The sequence below is a fragment of the Harmonia axyridis genome, chromosome 7, assembly GCF_914767665.1.
Source record: "Harmonia axyridis chromosome 7, icHarAxyr1.1, whole genome shotgun sequence".
NCBI classification, from domain to species: domain Eukaryota; kingdom Metazoa; phylum Arthropoda; class Insecta; order Coleoptera; family Coccinellidae; genus Harmonia; species Harmonia axyridis.
This window is the reverse complement of record NC_059507.1, coordinates 35,265,079-35,281,752: the sequence shown is the minus strand read 5'-3', so window position 1 is coordinate 35,281,752 and position 16,674 is coordinate 35,265,079. Positions and strand designations below refer to the sequence as shown.

The following is a 16,674-nucleotide window of genomic DNA, read 5'->3' as shown; positions in this document are numbered from 1 at the left end:
ATAACAATACAAAAGAAATTAACGCTTATTGAATCAATGTGAAATCTAATAAACGCATATAACTCGGAATCCAGTTGAGATAGGTATAGGGACTTGAATAGAAAAATGGTAGAGTGTGTTGTACTGATTCCAAAAATTGAAAAATATACTAGGTGTCTAATTTGAAAAAATAGACTTTTTTACAATTTTGTAACTTGGCAAATGATGATTTTTTTTGGTCCGTCCTGTATTATTGACAACCATAATTCAAAAGCAGTGACACAGATCAGATCAATATCTAACGACATGCAAAATTTCTGACTCAAATCTCAAATATTGAGCGAACTAGAGTGATTTTCGTAATACGCCAATTTGATCTGAAATTTCGAAAAATAATTGATAACTCAAAAACCATTGAAGATAGGGATGGAAAAGTAGGAGTGAATAGATTTGATATTTTATGAAGTATCATAAAAAAATAGAAATACCGGATGTCATATTTAAAATAACAAAGTTGTTGCCAAATTGTCGTACATCCGGTAACAATAGAAATGTGAAATTATTTCAAAAATGTACCTTACATGGCCAAATATCTATCCACAAAATTTGAAATCTTTACCATCAATAGTTTCCATAATAATCTAATAGGCCACTCACCTTGGGACACCCGATATATGTCTGGTGGTGATGGATAAGTTAATAAGAGTCTTATGGAAAATGAAATATTGTGTAATGTTTGGATGTACTAGAATCCTGGATAAGATTGAATATTACAAATATTAATAATGAAGGAACAAACAAACAAACAACAAATGTGGTTCAAATTCTCAAGCACAAAGATTAGAAAGGTAATTTTTCCAAACTTTTCTTGAATTTTCTATGATTCGGATTAAGATCAGCTTGATATCCGGTATGGGGTTTGAAATCGTGATTTTATATTAAAACTCATCTTTTCCATAAAATACCCAAACCATTGAAATAAAAGGATTTATGAAATCCACTCATCTCGGTGAAAACGAAGAAAAAGCTCAAATTAGAACTACGGTAATTACAGGCAAAACATCAGATAGAATCGAATAAGGCAATGCTTAAAGAAAAGTCGGAATTATTCAACTATGGTGTGTTAGATAAGGATCTGACTGAATCTAATAGAATAAATGTAGAATTTCTTCATTCTCTTCCATAAAACTGCTCGAGAACATTTCCCGGAGAGCAGCCATGAAGTTTTATGTTGATTCGAAAATGATGAGCTTCTGATTCAGTATAAATTCGGTTATTGCAACACTGCCACAATTCTTCATCTGAGTAACAACTGGGGGATAACCTAGAAATTGTTGTCTGAAATTACGAGATCAACTCCTTGTTAATTAGGAGAAGTTAGGCCTGAATATTAGAGGTGCAAAGTTTGGAATGTACGCCTAGGGTTCTGTAGGTAACTGGAGGTTCTGAGGGTTGCGGTTGTTCACCGCGGGGTGTATCAACCTCCTCCCCACTGACCTATATTTTAGGGGTGAATTTTTTTAGATTTCGACCTGGGGGTATTAATTTCGTTTGGCTGTCGAAGGAGGGGCGTTGTGCAGCGAGAAAATAGAAAACTTGTAGTTTCTTGGTTCTTTTATACATCCGGTGAGGGTATTTGGGTAAATGAGATCAGTTTTGGATTACCATTTTCGAATGTAAATAATCAAAACATCGAATGGAATCACTGCAGGGTTTGCAATGACTCATCAGTTCCTCGTCAAATATAAAATCTTATCATCAAATAATCATCGAAAATCGACATAGAATGGAAAATAAAATATTCAAAATCATCACAACTGTGAGTGCTAGGACTCTTGATTTTTAACTCTCGTTCAACTCTACCATTTCGTCACAATGTATGTGATTATGTATGTATTTTTCGAATTTTCAGCCGACAGCGGTATCATAGAAAATTCAAGAAGAATAAGAAAAAACATAAACAATTTTTTCGTGACCATAAAACTGAAATGAAAAAGTGTTGATTTGCATTGTTTTCATGGCTGCATGACGCATTGGCTTTCCATTCCTATCAGTAGGCTATAGGCCACTGCACTAGAAGACTTTCTCAACTAAAGATATTTCCGCTCATATATACGTCGAGCTAACTTCCCAACATCATACTCTTTCTTAGTAACTATCGAAAGGCTTTCGACAACGCTCCCCACTCTTGGCCTTTGATGATGCTTATAATTGATTGAATATGTCAACAAATCACTAATCTCCTGTCCTAGAGCATCCATAAGGTCATGGAGAACTACCCTCATGATACAATCAGGAGGCCAAGATGAGATTAAACGAGGAATATTTCAAGGGAACACCTTAAAGCCAATTTGGTTTTGTCTGGCCCTCAATACCCTAAGCATGCTGTTACAGAACACCTACTACGGCTACATTATTAATAAGCAGAGAAATATACGTATAACTTATCATCTGAATAGTGTTGTTCTGTTTGGTTCAATATAGTGCTCATGTCCATAAAATTGATGCACCTCTTAATGTTTCTATGAGAATTATCAGTGAAACTATTAGATCTACGTCTTCACATTGATTATCAGTGCTATCACATATACTTCCGCCTCATATTCGTAGACAGGTCCCAGTCAAGAAATTTCCAATTGTATCTCTCCTTCCAGATACTAAAACTGCCAGATTAAAGTCACGCAAACCTTCATGGATTAATCCCTCCCTTCAATCTTATGAAAGTGACAAGGAAATTTGTCATGTGGAATGGAGTTCTTGTAATGTCTTCAACAAAAGTCTAAGCGTTGATCCTTCAGAAAAAGTTCTAGGTTTCTACCTTCCTAGAATAATTTGGTGTATTTTGAATCAACTTAGGAGTGGTGATGGTCGTTGCAATAAAAAGCTCTTTAAATGGCATTCTATTGATAGCCCACTATGTGAATGTGGTGTAGAAGAAACCATTGATCACTTGGTCTATACTTGTCCAATTTATAAATTTCATAGTGGTGTCCAAGATTCAGTTTCAGATTCTTTTTAGAATGAGTTGCTTACTTCAAACCAGCAGTTTTCATTTGGAAACTAACATATATTACCTCTTTCTGGTTCTTTTCTTTTTCGTTTTCAGATTTAATTTTAAGGTCGTCAACAGTTGATGAATGGAGAAGATTTTGTTTGGACGAAGAGAAAGTCCTTCAATATGAATATCTCAGCTCATTCTTCACACAAATATAAAAACCAGCCACTACACCTATACAGGAAGACATAGTTTTTGCTGAGGTTTTTATGTGGGCTCTTATATCATACGTTGAAATATATGATGCCCCATTTACATTTCCTCTGCTAATACTGAGATTACATCTACACATGCTTTATTGTTTGAAGTAGATAATTTTTTGTATTGCTCTATCTCGAAAGAATGTATCTATCCTCTATGTATGGATGAAACAACTGAGAAGACAGCTAGAAATTGTTTCAACATTCAGTGACTATATCTCGCTGCTGTAGGGGATTGGGAAGTATGCAGTGCTCGACGTAAAGAGAGAAAATACTCATGAACAACATCACAATTCCTTAATTGGACAAGATCGAGTCTCATAAATACTTAGAAACAAGACAGGCACCTATTTCTAGTTTACCAATTTATCACCAAACCAACAATAAATGGCCACCTCTTTCTAAAAGAAAAACAAATATGTACACAAAGATTTTAATCACCATCCCCAATATCGAAGGCACTTAAAAAATCAGTTTCCATTTTTCCAGCATCAATAGGAAAACAGTGCAACGAAAAAAAAAAGCAAAAATAGATATGCTACGACTCCAAAGCCCCCAATCTCCATCGGGGGTTATTTAAAATTGGATCGAATTAAGTTGGACGTGTCCCATTCTCTCCATTATTGGACTCCATTTACATTTCCAGGTCTCTCCGTTTGCGGGGTTCGCCTAGGAGTTTTCCTATTTCCTAGCCGGCGCAAAAAAAAAAAATGGTCTACGAAAGAATAATGTTAATGGAGGAATTAAGGGAGGAGATGAGTTTGATAATTCATTCGGAATTGGCAATCTCTGGAGGCTTAGTCTACGCCATCCCGGTTTTATTTTTAGATTCGTTGTCGGAGGATGAAAAGAGTGACGGTATTACCAACTGCGTTTTTTGCGGGTTTGACGAGCTTAGAGGGGTTGTCGTGTGTTGGTATTTTTAATTAGGGAGGATCGAGGGTCGGATATGAGTGGAAAATGAAAGCGTTTATTGCACTCGCATTGATTACAAAAATTTTTCTCATAGCAGGGTTTGATTTTCTATAGAGATATGACTAGAGTTATGTTTTGGATTATGTATAAAATACCTGAAGAATAATGCAAACAGCATACAGGCTTTGTCAAAATAATTCTTCGATGAAAAAATACGGGGGGAACGGTATCATTTGTTTTGGAAAAATATTACCTTTCTGAGCAACAGCCCTTTCAAAGTTATGATCCTCAAGATTCATTTTGGCCATTTTATCCTGAACAACTGGAACAAGAATCATGAAATTTGGTAATTCATTCAACAAACTGTAAATTACAATTAGGTATGTATCAAACTAGAGACTACAATTATAATTTCCAAAACCTAGGTTCAGCATCATCATCATCATAAAGCTTATCCCGTCTACTGCTGAACGCAAGCCTCTCTTAATTCTAGCCATCTTTTTCGGTTTTGTGCTGTCTGAATCCAGTTTCCAGCTGTTCTTTTTATATCGTCTGTCCACCGACTAGGAGGTCGTCCTCTACTTCCATATGCTTCATGTCTAGGTCTCCACTCCACAAGTCTTCGTACACCTTCCTAGGTTACCTAACGATATATCATCCAATTTTAAGGCAACATTTGTATGATCAGAATTGTTTTCCTGAAAAACCTCCAGATGCTGAAGAAATGGGGCATATGTAGCTCGTGTGAATACCAAGTGAAATCTACTACCATAAACAATAGTACCCCATACTATAACCCCGAGTGTGACAAGCATGACAGTTGATTGTTGTGATGGACAAGTCAAGTCTGAGGAGAATTTCAGGTTTCTGGGCATATACACTGAGGTGCTCGTTTCCACTCGAATCACTTCTGGAATTGTACTATTGTATTATATTCAGTCACATATCTGGTAATATTTTACTATATGCTATCGTCAAAAATGAATTTCTTTATTTGTACTGCAAAACAGGGTCCTTCGACTGATTTTGGTATGGAACCACGTTCATCCTTCGAACCATTCTTCATAGAAAATGGCATTTTGATCGATCCTTGCATCTATATTTAAAGGTGTCTTCCACATATCAAGGAACATCATGCATCATTCGAAAAACTTTCTAGTTATCACAGCTATGCTTCGAAAACACTGCTTTATCCTCTCTGCCTAAGCACAGAATTTTCAAATTCAAAAGTTCACCTACTTATAAAGTATTGAAGTTGTACAACCGATTGCCTGGATCAATCATAAATATCGTATTGTGATGGATCGGAAAGATGAGGTATTTTTAGAGTATAAAGTGAGATATTATACTTCGACAACACAATGGCGACTTTATGATTGAACTTGAGTAGTTTATAAAATATACAGATTTAGAAAAGACTTACTCGTACAGAGGGATGGTTTGACCTGTCTTGATTATATAAATTATCAACCTTTATTGCTTTCAAGGAATACAAATAAAATAGTAAACTTTGAGAGAAATCAAAGTTGACACAAATACTTTATGAGTAATATTAACATTAGGGTTGATTTGAGTTATCTAGGCAAATTAAGTTTATTGGCGTAGTTCAAGAGATTAAGAATTCACATAATATTAACTTACATATCTATATGCATGATGAAACTACACTATGATAACTTGGGTTGTGAAAGTTGTGAGATAAAGCATAGCATAGGCGTAGCCTACGAGGGGTCAAGGGTCATTACATTATTTTGGACATAGAAATGGTGACTATCATCAACTACCTTTATCCTGTAAAATTATCATCTAACCTCCTCCAAATCTATCGCCGCCAGCATCCTTGCAATCTCCGGCCGCCGTCCATCTCTGGCCGTACAGGAAATCGAGTCCGATATCCGAACCGAATCGGATCCGGAATTAAATCGAATTAATAGAATCCGATATAGAGAGTAAAGAAATCTAGCGCGCCCACCACAACCTAATCTCATAACTCGGCCGCCGCCGCCTCTCTCTACGTGACGAGCCGTAGCGCCGAAAATGTGTATCTTCCTTCCGGTAGACTCATCTCGGCGGCCCTTTCGCACCCTCGCCAAAGCAGCCGATAAGGGCCGGTAATCGCGTTCCGGTTTAAAATGCGCCTTTCGCCGCCCGCACGTGTGTGTCCACCCTGATTATCCATTGTGTCCGTTCTGGCTCCCCGCTAAAAGGGGAAATGGAACGGTCCGCAGGGCGTTTTTTTGTGCTTTTTTCTCTCGGATTTATCAGATTCTGATGGGGGGAGAAATGCTTTCTTCGCTGACCGCGTTGGTGGTGTATTTTTGCGGGGCAGATCGATATACAGGGTGTATCTGACATATTAGCGGGCTAGTTGTACTGCTAAAAATGTGCTTTCAATTTGGGCAGAATCATCAGATAATGAATTACCGTTTCCCCACAATGAACAACAGAAAATTAGACATACGGAATCAAAAGGCAGGAGAGTCAACGATTTACAAATAGCTTTCAAATTATATCTGAAATCCTAGACATTCGCATAACTTCCTTTCTTACAAAATTTGATAGACCTTTATTGGTTTTTCTTATCACTTTTATGATACTTAATTTATATACCTTTGTATACTCAATTCATGTACCATTTGTAGGATCTTCAGGGTTTGATGATGAACTTGAAATGAGTTCGAAATTGTACGGTTACACAATGTAATCCTCATATTGTTAATATCCAATTTTTGGTACCAAAAACATAGTTAGTACAAAACTTATTTCAATCATGATCAACTACCAAAAAGTAACGACCGATATTCTAACTTGGTACTCGGCATAGATTGTCAGACTCTCATAACCTCATTTACCCTGACGCCTATTGTCATAAAGGATTGGTTTCTGAAATTGTCATATTCTTCGGAAAACCTCCTTTCTTTCTTATAGTTTTGTCATTTTATATCGCTGTTCAGAGTGGCAGAATAACTATTAGAATACGAAAAAATATTGGAAATAAAAAAATAAGAGTACTATAGAGGGGGTAACTTATAGCGGGAATTCCAGAAACCATATAATTTACCACCAATACGACCGACCTACCAACAGTAATGACATCAATATATGACAATTTTCAATGGTTTTGACCATCTATGTCAAGTTGCAGACGTTTGGTGGCTGTTGATCATAGAACGAGTGGGAGTTAAATTTGTTCACAAAGGTTGCTTGTCATTCGAAAGATGATGAAAAATTATAATTTTGATATGCAATTCCGGGATTTCGAAATTAAGAAGTTTCATCTGTCAGAATTGAATACAATTTTGGGATTCTTACAATGAATGTCCACAAACCCAAATCTAATTTTCCATTGTAATATTATTTTTTTATGATTACATCGTCGAACTCACAACTTTTGTGTTTCTTATTCCACGTCTAATCTTAATTTTCTTTTTCAGGTCAGTTGCAAAGTTCCAGTAATATGAAGATATCATCTGGTAAGAAATACTCTTTATGAAAAATTGTATGATTCCAAATCAAATACACAACATAATTGATGTTTTACGCAATCGCATGTTTGAGACAACTCAAACAACTCCAAGAACCAGCATTAATGAATCTTCCCGAATAATTCTTGAAACGGCATTCGCAAAAAGTATGAAGATACTCGGCGGAGACCCCGACATCGACTTGAGATATTCATTTCGAATCGAATCAGGCCTCATTAAAACTTGCTTTTCGAGAGGGACCGAAGTAATTTGATCATTCAATCTCTTCGTTTCTTTTCGACGATGGAAATTCTTGACGGCGCTGAAGGAACGTTGCAGATCCAATTTAGAGAGGTAATTCTGAAATTCTCAGGATGTCAAGGAATCGAGGTTAGCCAATCGGCTTTGTTTTGCAGTGTTTGAGAATGGTTCGGGGTAGGGGTTTCGGAATTAGTGCTCGACATTTCAATTTTCTCGTTTCCAGTCTGTTCTTTGGTCCATGTTGATTTTTCTGTGGGTGGTGGAATATTAGTCAGAACTTGGAATTCTCAAGAGAAATTGGAGACTTTAGAGTTTGTAGCATATGTTTTTTTTTATTCAGCGAGTTATTTTTGCGAACTTGCTATAGGGCAACAGTGGGATGTTATTATGCCCAAATATCTGTAAATTCCGAGTGTTCAACTCTAAAATCATGAATTCGAGGTCAAACTCGCTCTTCTCCGGCCGATCGTAGGATAACTCTCGAACAAACGTACTAGGAAGAATTTCAGTGTGAGTTTTGGATCGTTAATGGCTAAAATCCTTTCTATGGTTCTGCAGTTACACCCATGTGAGGTTTTGTTTCTAGATAATTGAAGAAAATACCATCCGTTAGAACTGACATACAACAATTGGTTGCAAAATGGTGAATGTTGGGATTAATTTTTTTAACAACTTGTAAATTCTTAATCTATTCATTACATTTCACTGAAATTCAGTGTGTATACCGAGTGTGCCGTAAACCGACGTCAACCCGGTGCATGTTGATAGCTTAGGTAATCCCCGACTAGAATGTCCAAATTTGATTTTATTTAAAGTGTCTTAGTGTTCGAGATATCTACAGTTTTATAAAAATCATCATTGTTCTGACTGCCATAGATACAAATGTTGGTATTTTGTTATTCTTCTTTCGATTGAAAATTACAGGCGGATCAACCTACCTACCTTCTTCATTAAAATGTCAATATCTTCCTTTCTTCTCATTGTGTCAAGCCTAGAAGTATGTTTTATCGAAAATTCCACTTAAAAGGCTAAATTTTGGTGTAATGGGCCGGGTAGGTGTGATATAATTTTTTTATAGCAGAAACGATCAAAGTTGGATGACGAAATATAAAAAAATGAAAAAGTGAGAACCATTCCGTTATTCTGAGAATACTATAGGCACCTTGGGAAAATCTTTGATCATGTTGAATAGGCTGATCCGTCTGTAAATTTCTATAAAAAAAAACCTCAAAATACTAACATTTGTATCTGTGGCACTCAGAACAATGAATTCGACGATATCCATAAAACTGTCGATATCTCGAAAACTAAGACACTTTTATCGAAATCAAATTTGGATATTTTGGTCGGACATGACCTAAGCTATCAGCATGCACAGTGTTGACCTTGGTTTACGGGGCACCTTGTATAAATTTCATCGATGCAGAATGCATCGGTGCATCTAACAATGCAGCTACAGAATGTTTTTGTAGGTTAGTGCATAAATGTGATAATCTTCAGAAGATGATTCTGGATGATGAAATGAGTTAGCTATATAATTTTTGTTCCCAAATGCATCATTCTCCAGAATACGGTGATTTTAGGTTACTGACTATTCATTCATTGCTCTTAATCATAAATGTGCGCCACTGAGGTATTTCGAAATAAAAATAATTTCTGTTTTTGAATTGCTAATTCAGTTTGTGACAAATAATCTCTCATGCCTTTTTTATGCGAAAAAATAATCTTAACATAAACATAAAAGAAGAACTATTCAATAATAGATCATTCATTAAAGAGATTAAAAATAAATGTTAAAATGTTTTAAATTTTTCCATAAAAATGGCACCCCATACGAAAAAACAGCATGAGTCATTCGTTATTACAAATTGAATAAATAATTCAAAAGTGATTTTCAGGTTGAAAGTTCTCAGTGGCGGAAAACTTTCCTAAAAAAAAAGAGATCATTACCCGTATGAAATCCATCAAGTTCAAAATCTCGCCTGGTTTCAGAGCATAAATTATATAGCATACTTTTTTTTCTCGCAGAATCACATCATGAAGGTCTCCAATTTTTTCGATTATTCACCAGAATGAAAGTCATGGCAAGAAGACTGCATTTATTTAAAGAGAAAATTAAATTTCTAGATTAGAAAAATTTGAATGCAGAATGTTTTTCTCCAGAATATATTGAAAGGGTAGAAATCGAACCTTTATGCACATATTATTTTTATATACTTTTCGTTTCCTAGATAACATTGCTCCAAAACGGCGATAAATGACATTGTGTTCAAAATATTGCGTTCTCATGGCATGTTGTGTCGCAGATCAATTCAGTAATTATATGAAAAAATACAAAAATTAACTCCTGATATATGAAATCATGAACGAGTATACTCAATCAAAAATTATGGAAAGAAATATTTTATAAACAATGCTAGAATCGTCTCAAAGCAAGTATCGACCTAGAAAAAAAAATAATGCTACATCACTTGATTCTTCGAAAGCATCTTTCCTATTAATTCCGAAAATACCGAAATGAATCTGTCATCTTCCACTTAACCTATCCTCAGAACCGAATCTAAAAACGGAAGCAATCTACGAACGATTTCTCGTTATCCGGACAATACAAGGTTCATAAATAGAAAAACAGTCGTTATTATTTTCGTTGAGACACTAAAACCCAGTTCCCTTTCTGTATCCTCGTTCACTTCTGCGTGAAGGATATTTCCTGTAATTTCTCCCCTTTTCATAATCCTCCAAAATACCCGACGGAACGATCCAAACGTAAACGGAGTTGGAGAAGGAGGAGGAGGGATCCTTGGTCCAGGAAGAACTTTTCCAGACTTTGTACGAGAAGGCCAGTCGTTGAGCTATACAACTTCATCTCGCCGATTAATATAAAAATGGGGAGAGATTGAATGAGATGTCAGTTCGGGAACTGGAAGAAAGTTTGAAAGGGTGGAGATAAAGATGGCTTTTGCTGGAATTATTTTCGGAAAGTTCTGCGAAAGATACGTTGAATATAGTTATTTATTTCTATTATTTTCGGTTATGGCTGAAATGTGTCGTTATGAGATGAAGTTTCAGTTGATATTTCTCGAGGTTTTAAAGTTAATAAAAAAACTTACCAACTTATTTTAAATTATATATTTTCTGACGAGTGTTTCTGCAGCATTATAAGATTAAGAAGAATTTTTATTTGTAGCTTTCCATCAGTATTTTCGTCAGCTCAATTTTTCATTGTCTCCAACATAGTATTATAACTGGTGTTTTTTTTCGAGGTATATAACTTTAAGTTGACATTACTGTTCAAGATGGCGACCGATTTAACAGCTGTCAAGTGATTTATTCTCAGTTGGGTTTGGCAATTCATCATAAATAGACTCAAGCCTGAACAACGCTTGAAAATAGTGCAATTTTATTTCGAAAATAATGGTTCTGTGCGGAATACGTATCGCGCACTACGTCCATTTTATTTTGTTTAGCGATGAAGGGCACTTCTGGTTGAATGGCTACGTCAACAAACAAAACTGCCGCATTTGGAGTGAAACTAATCCTCAAGTGTATGTCGAAACATCGTTACATCCAGAAAAACCGACTGTTTGGTGGGCTTTATGGGCTGGTGGAATCATTGGTCCGTACTTCTTCAAAAACGATGATGGCCAGAACGTTACAGTCAATGGTGATCGGTGTAGAGCCATGATTACTAACTTTTTCATTCCTGAATTGAACAACCATGATGTCCAGGAGCTGTGGTTCCAACAAGACGGCGCAACATGTCACACAGCTCGTGCCACAATCGATTTATTGAAAGACACGTTTGGTGACCGCCTAATTTCACGTTTTGAACCTGTGAATTGGCCTCCAAGATCTTGTGATTTAACACCGCTAGACTACTTTCTGTGGAGCTATGTAAAGTCATTGGTCTCTTCGGATGAGCCACAAACCCTTGACCTTTTGGAAGACAATATTCGCCGTGTTATGACGATATACGGCCGCAAATGTTGAAAAAAGTCATTCAAAATTGGACGTCCAGATTGGACTACATCCGAGCCAGCCGTGGCGGTCATATGCCAGAAATCATATTTAAAATGCAATGCCACAAGATTATCTTGCGGATAAATGAAATTCATGTCAATCGAATAATCCATCGTTGTTTTATTGCGATTTAAAGTTCTATAGCCCTAAAAAAACACTCTTTATATCCAAAGTCACTTGGAGGAAGCTGAATATTTCGATTATACAAGGGCTGTCCAAGTTTCCAGAAATTTCTTTGGATCCAGTGGATTTATTGCCTAACAATACTCTCAAGTAAACCCCGGTATTTAGCGGATCGCGATATCCACTTCAAAGAGTTATCTATGACCAAGCGTTTTTATGGACTAGTTCAAGTGACTTTGAATATACTATACTATCGTAATACTCTGGTTGTTAATTTGGCTAAGACTCAAATCATCGAATCTGCAGTTTCGTTATTAACATAAAACATCAACATTGTTGAATCGAAAAAAAAAATCAACAAAATAAATAGTTATAGTTTCCATAAATACCAAAGTTTCGTGCAACTGTCACAGAATTACGCAAACCGTTAGATCAAAAGTCTCGATAGTGCGGCACATTCGATATGTATTTAGCATGAATAACGAAAGATCCGACATATGGAACAAACCATTTCGATGTCGGGGAGGTTAATCAGAGATCTTGGTGTGGTTCCACGTGAGCATTATAAATGAATAGGTCATGTTGAAATACGTACCGTAGTAAAGATTTAATGAGGCCATAATTTGGACCCTGGACAGGTTATGAGTTGATTAGGGTCATTTGCATAGGTCGTTGCTTATGATTTGAATAACGTAGGTGTATAGCGAATACAAGAATAGGAGAGGTTCGTGTGTTTTTACTACCCTTCATTTCCGTAAGAGAGGTGAGGTAAATTAATAATGAGGAAATATTGCAGAAATACACACATCGTCAAAAGCCTTGGCCCACCTAGGTTTCTCAAGAAATAAACAATCTATATTCTGAAAATGAGAAAAATATTTTCCTCTAATTCAACTGCATTATATTTGGCAGAAAATCTTTGTTTGTTACTCTTTGCTTTATGCAGGATGAGACTAAATAAAAAAAATGAGAAAAAAATCTAAAATTATCGATCATTTATTCTTGATTAACTATATTTATTCCCGAGGTTATTCCCCAACTGAATCCAAATTCAATGGTCCGTATCTTTCCTCTTCTTTCAATCAACTGTCCAATACGCGTAGGCATCCCCCGAATCAACTCAATAATGAGATTTTCAGGCATATCGTTCCATAAGATAAATTTTCGAAAGCCTTTTTTATTTTCGACTGAACTCTCATTCGCTGATAGTGGAATTATGGACCTGCGAAAACTATTTTTGGCTCTGACAATTCACCAGAGAACGAACTTAATGTCAGTAAGCTTCAATGAACATCAATATAGTACCAGAGATAGAGGAAATTGGATTATTTCTCCGAGAACAATAAAAACGATAGGTCAGAGATCACATTCTACCTAGCCCCCTTTATTTACAATATAGTTCCAACAACAATAAAAAATTTTGCAACTCTTAATGAATTCAAGAGGAAAATCAAAAATTGGTTGAAAATGATGTCGGCAGGAGTGGTCGAAGAAATGTTCTGTATAAAAAATTAATTTGTTCATGTTTAGATAATGTGCCTGCTCGCTCAGTTTTTCTTTCCTTTGAAGATGAAATGTTTTTCTTTTTCTATATCGTCTAGATTAGTTATTATTTGAGTGTCTTTTTGTTTTCGAGTAGATGAAACAATATTTCCCACACAAGGCAGATCCAGTGGCTTGCCATTGGATGTGCCTTCGGGAAAAATATATATTTTTTCTAATGTTTTTTTTGACATTCTGAGGGTTAAAAGGAACTCTTGTTAGTTTAAAAGTCTAATTAGTACCTAATGTTGTACAGATTGTGAGAAAGATTGTATGTGGGTCAAATTAACATTTCAATTATTATTGTTATTAATTATTCTTCCTGAAAGGCTAAACTCAATTCCTGAAAAGTTGAAGGTGAGTTTTGGCGATTGGATATTGCTCTCCCTAAGTAATCCCATACGTGCTCAATTGGATCCATGTCTGATGAATTTTCTCTCCACTTAATTCTCCGGATATTGTTCTCTTGAAGAATGCTTTGAATCTTCGTGTGCGGTGAGGTTGAGCGTTATCATCCTGATAAATGAAATTATCCCCAAATTGATTGTGCAGAGGAACAACTTCCTGGGCGAAATTAGGACACTCTAGTCTACCTGGAGCTCTCCAAAATCTTTCTACGTTGCGTCATTGTGGTGAAAGCCAGTCTTGGTGGTGTTCTGCCTTTTGCCGACGGGTAGCTCTATGTCCAGGTGATAGCTACTCTTAAAGGTCTTCTTGCACTTAAATTTTAGGAGTGCAACCGTCCCCTTATCGTACTAGTTGAGACTACCAATCTATAGGTCCTTAAAAAATGACTTAGAAGGGCTGTTTGATTCCTTCGAGTAAAATTTTCAATATGATGATCTTCCCTTGCAGATGTTACTCTAGGAACTATGTCGACCAGGCAACGCTGTCGGTTTCTAGGAAAAAGGCCACTATGCACCTTACTGAAATCCGTTTAATATTCAAACGTGGCGCAATCTGGTGGTTCGACAATGCTTCTTGATGTGGGGCTACTAGTCTTGCCCGGTCAAACTAAGAAATTGAATGTCCTGGAATTTTCCACGGAATATTCTCAATATTACAACTCGTGATATTCGCTGAAAACTGATTAACATCGAATACACCTGTATTCTCCCGAATAAGAAACATTTTTTTTTGCTGCTTTATTGTTGTTATTTAAGTGATAAGGTAGTGAAGTTCCTCATCCAAAAAAATGTCATGTTACATTCAACAAGTTGGAAGTTGTTGAGGGGGGAGGGTCATGTGCTCAAAATGATCTATTATGGACAAATTAGTTTCAAAACCTCATGAAGTGTCCAAGGACGTTATCAAATTTGTCAATAGGGTAGACGATTTCATAGAGACTACTAAGCATGGTATAGAACAGAACACCAAACAACTCACAGTTCTGAAAAGCTGCTTTTTTGCCAATCGATCTCAACATTAAATTGAATCCGCTCTAAATCTCTCATAATTGCTAAAAGATGACCCCCATCGATACCCGATCAGGTTTTCAATCGAAAAATTCAAACTTTCGAGCCCCAAACGCCCCGAATCGCATGCCCACAACTCCGCGAAAGTTGAAAAATCCGCCTACCAACGGAAGACAATTCGAAATTAGCATACAACAGGTGGGGGAGTCCCCGGAGGCATCGGGGGGGATTTACATTACAATTCGAAGGGTTCGTGCTCTTCAGAATTCTGCACGTTAGATTTTTCCGGCCGCTTAGGTTTTCATTCGATTAGAAAACGGAGTGGCGAAAATGAATTTCGCGCTTTGTATTCAGGATATTGAATGCAGAGGGCGGCTGTGTTGTTTCGTTAATTTTCATTCGTATTCAGCGGGGTCGTTTTCACCTTCGGTTGCGAGTTTCAGGGGCGGGGACAGCGGGGCTCGGTTATGGGGGTTCATTTTTACGCTAATGGGGTTCGTTTTACTCTGATGACATTCATATATAATCCTTTATTTTTGGCATTTTTTTTCAAATGAAGTTCATACAGTTTATGTTGTGGATGATATGAAGGGTGTTTTTTTTTAGAGCTATAGAACTTTAAATTGCAATAAAACAACGATGGATTATTCGATTGACATGAATTTTATTTATCCACAAGATTATCTTGTGGCATTACATTTTAAATACGATTTCTGGCATATGACCGCCACTGCTGGCTCGGATTTAGTCCAATCTGGACGTCCAATTTTCGATGACTTTTTCCAACATTTGTGGCCGTATATCGGCAATAACACGGCGAATGTTGTCTTCCAAATGGTCAAGGGTTTGTGGCTTATCCGCATAGACCAATGACTTTACATAGCCTCACAGAAAGTAGTCTAGCGGTGTTAAATCACAAGATCTTGGAGGCCAATTCACAGGTCCAAAACTTGTTTGAATCAGGATGACGCTACATTGGTGTTGCAGTTGCTCACCGCTGATCAAAAACAACAACGCATCGTCGAATTCGAATGCAATTCGTAGCTGTTGAATCAGAATAAACAGGGTTTTTCAAGTCGATATGTATTAGTGGATGAAAGTGGATTCTCTACTGCATTTCTGAGTCAAAGAGAGCGAGAGGAACAGCTGAGAAGAAAGAAATATGTTAAAACCGTCCAAATAGCAGCTGGTAAGGTTGTGACAAAATTAAGAAAAAATGTTCTCAAATCCAAAAAAAAAATATTTTCTTTCATCTAGCGAATGCTCCTTGCCTCAAATCAATAAAAACCATGATCCAATTGAATGATGAATAATGAAGAAGTGATTGCCGAGGTTGAAGCCTGTTTCGAAAACAAAGACGAATCATTCTACAGAAAATTTATTGAAAAGTTAGAGGAGCGTTCTAGTATATGTATCACGCTAGAAGGAGACTTTGTAACGGATAAATTCGAATTTAAAAAAGTGTTTTTACTGTCAAGACATAGGATTAATTAGGTGACGTCACGTGAGGTGTTATGTTATTGAATTCTCAAAAGTTTTTTTCTCATGGTGGTACTACGTCACAAAACTGTTACCACATAAATTTAGTGTTGCATTTTTCGAAACATCAGATGTTTTAAAAACATTCCAATAACTAGTATTCTAAGGATGAATGCCGTTCGCAGAAGAAGTAGATGTTTCTTAGGAGTAAAGTAAAAAAA

General features: G+C 36.4%; 1 protein-coding gene across 14 annotated transcripts in view; it reads left to right on the top strand.

The window, feature by feature from the left end:
• The window catches only part of LOC123683961 (uncharacterized protein CG43867), a 253,551-nt gene that overhangs the window by 156,866 nt on the left and 80,011 nt on the right, over nt 1-16,674 (top strand). The gene's annotated exons all lie outside the window — the stretch shown is intronic.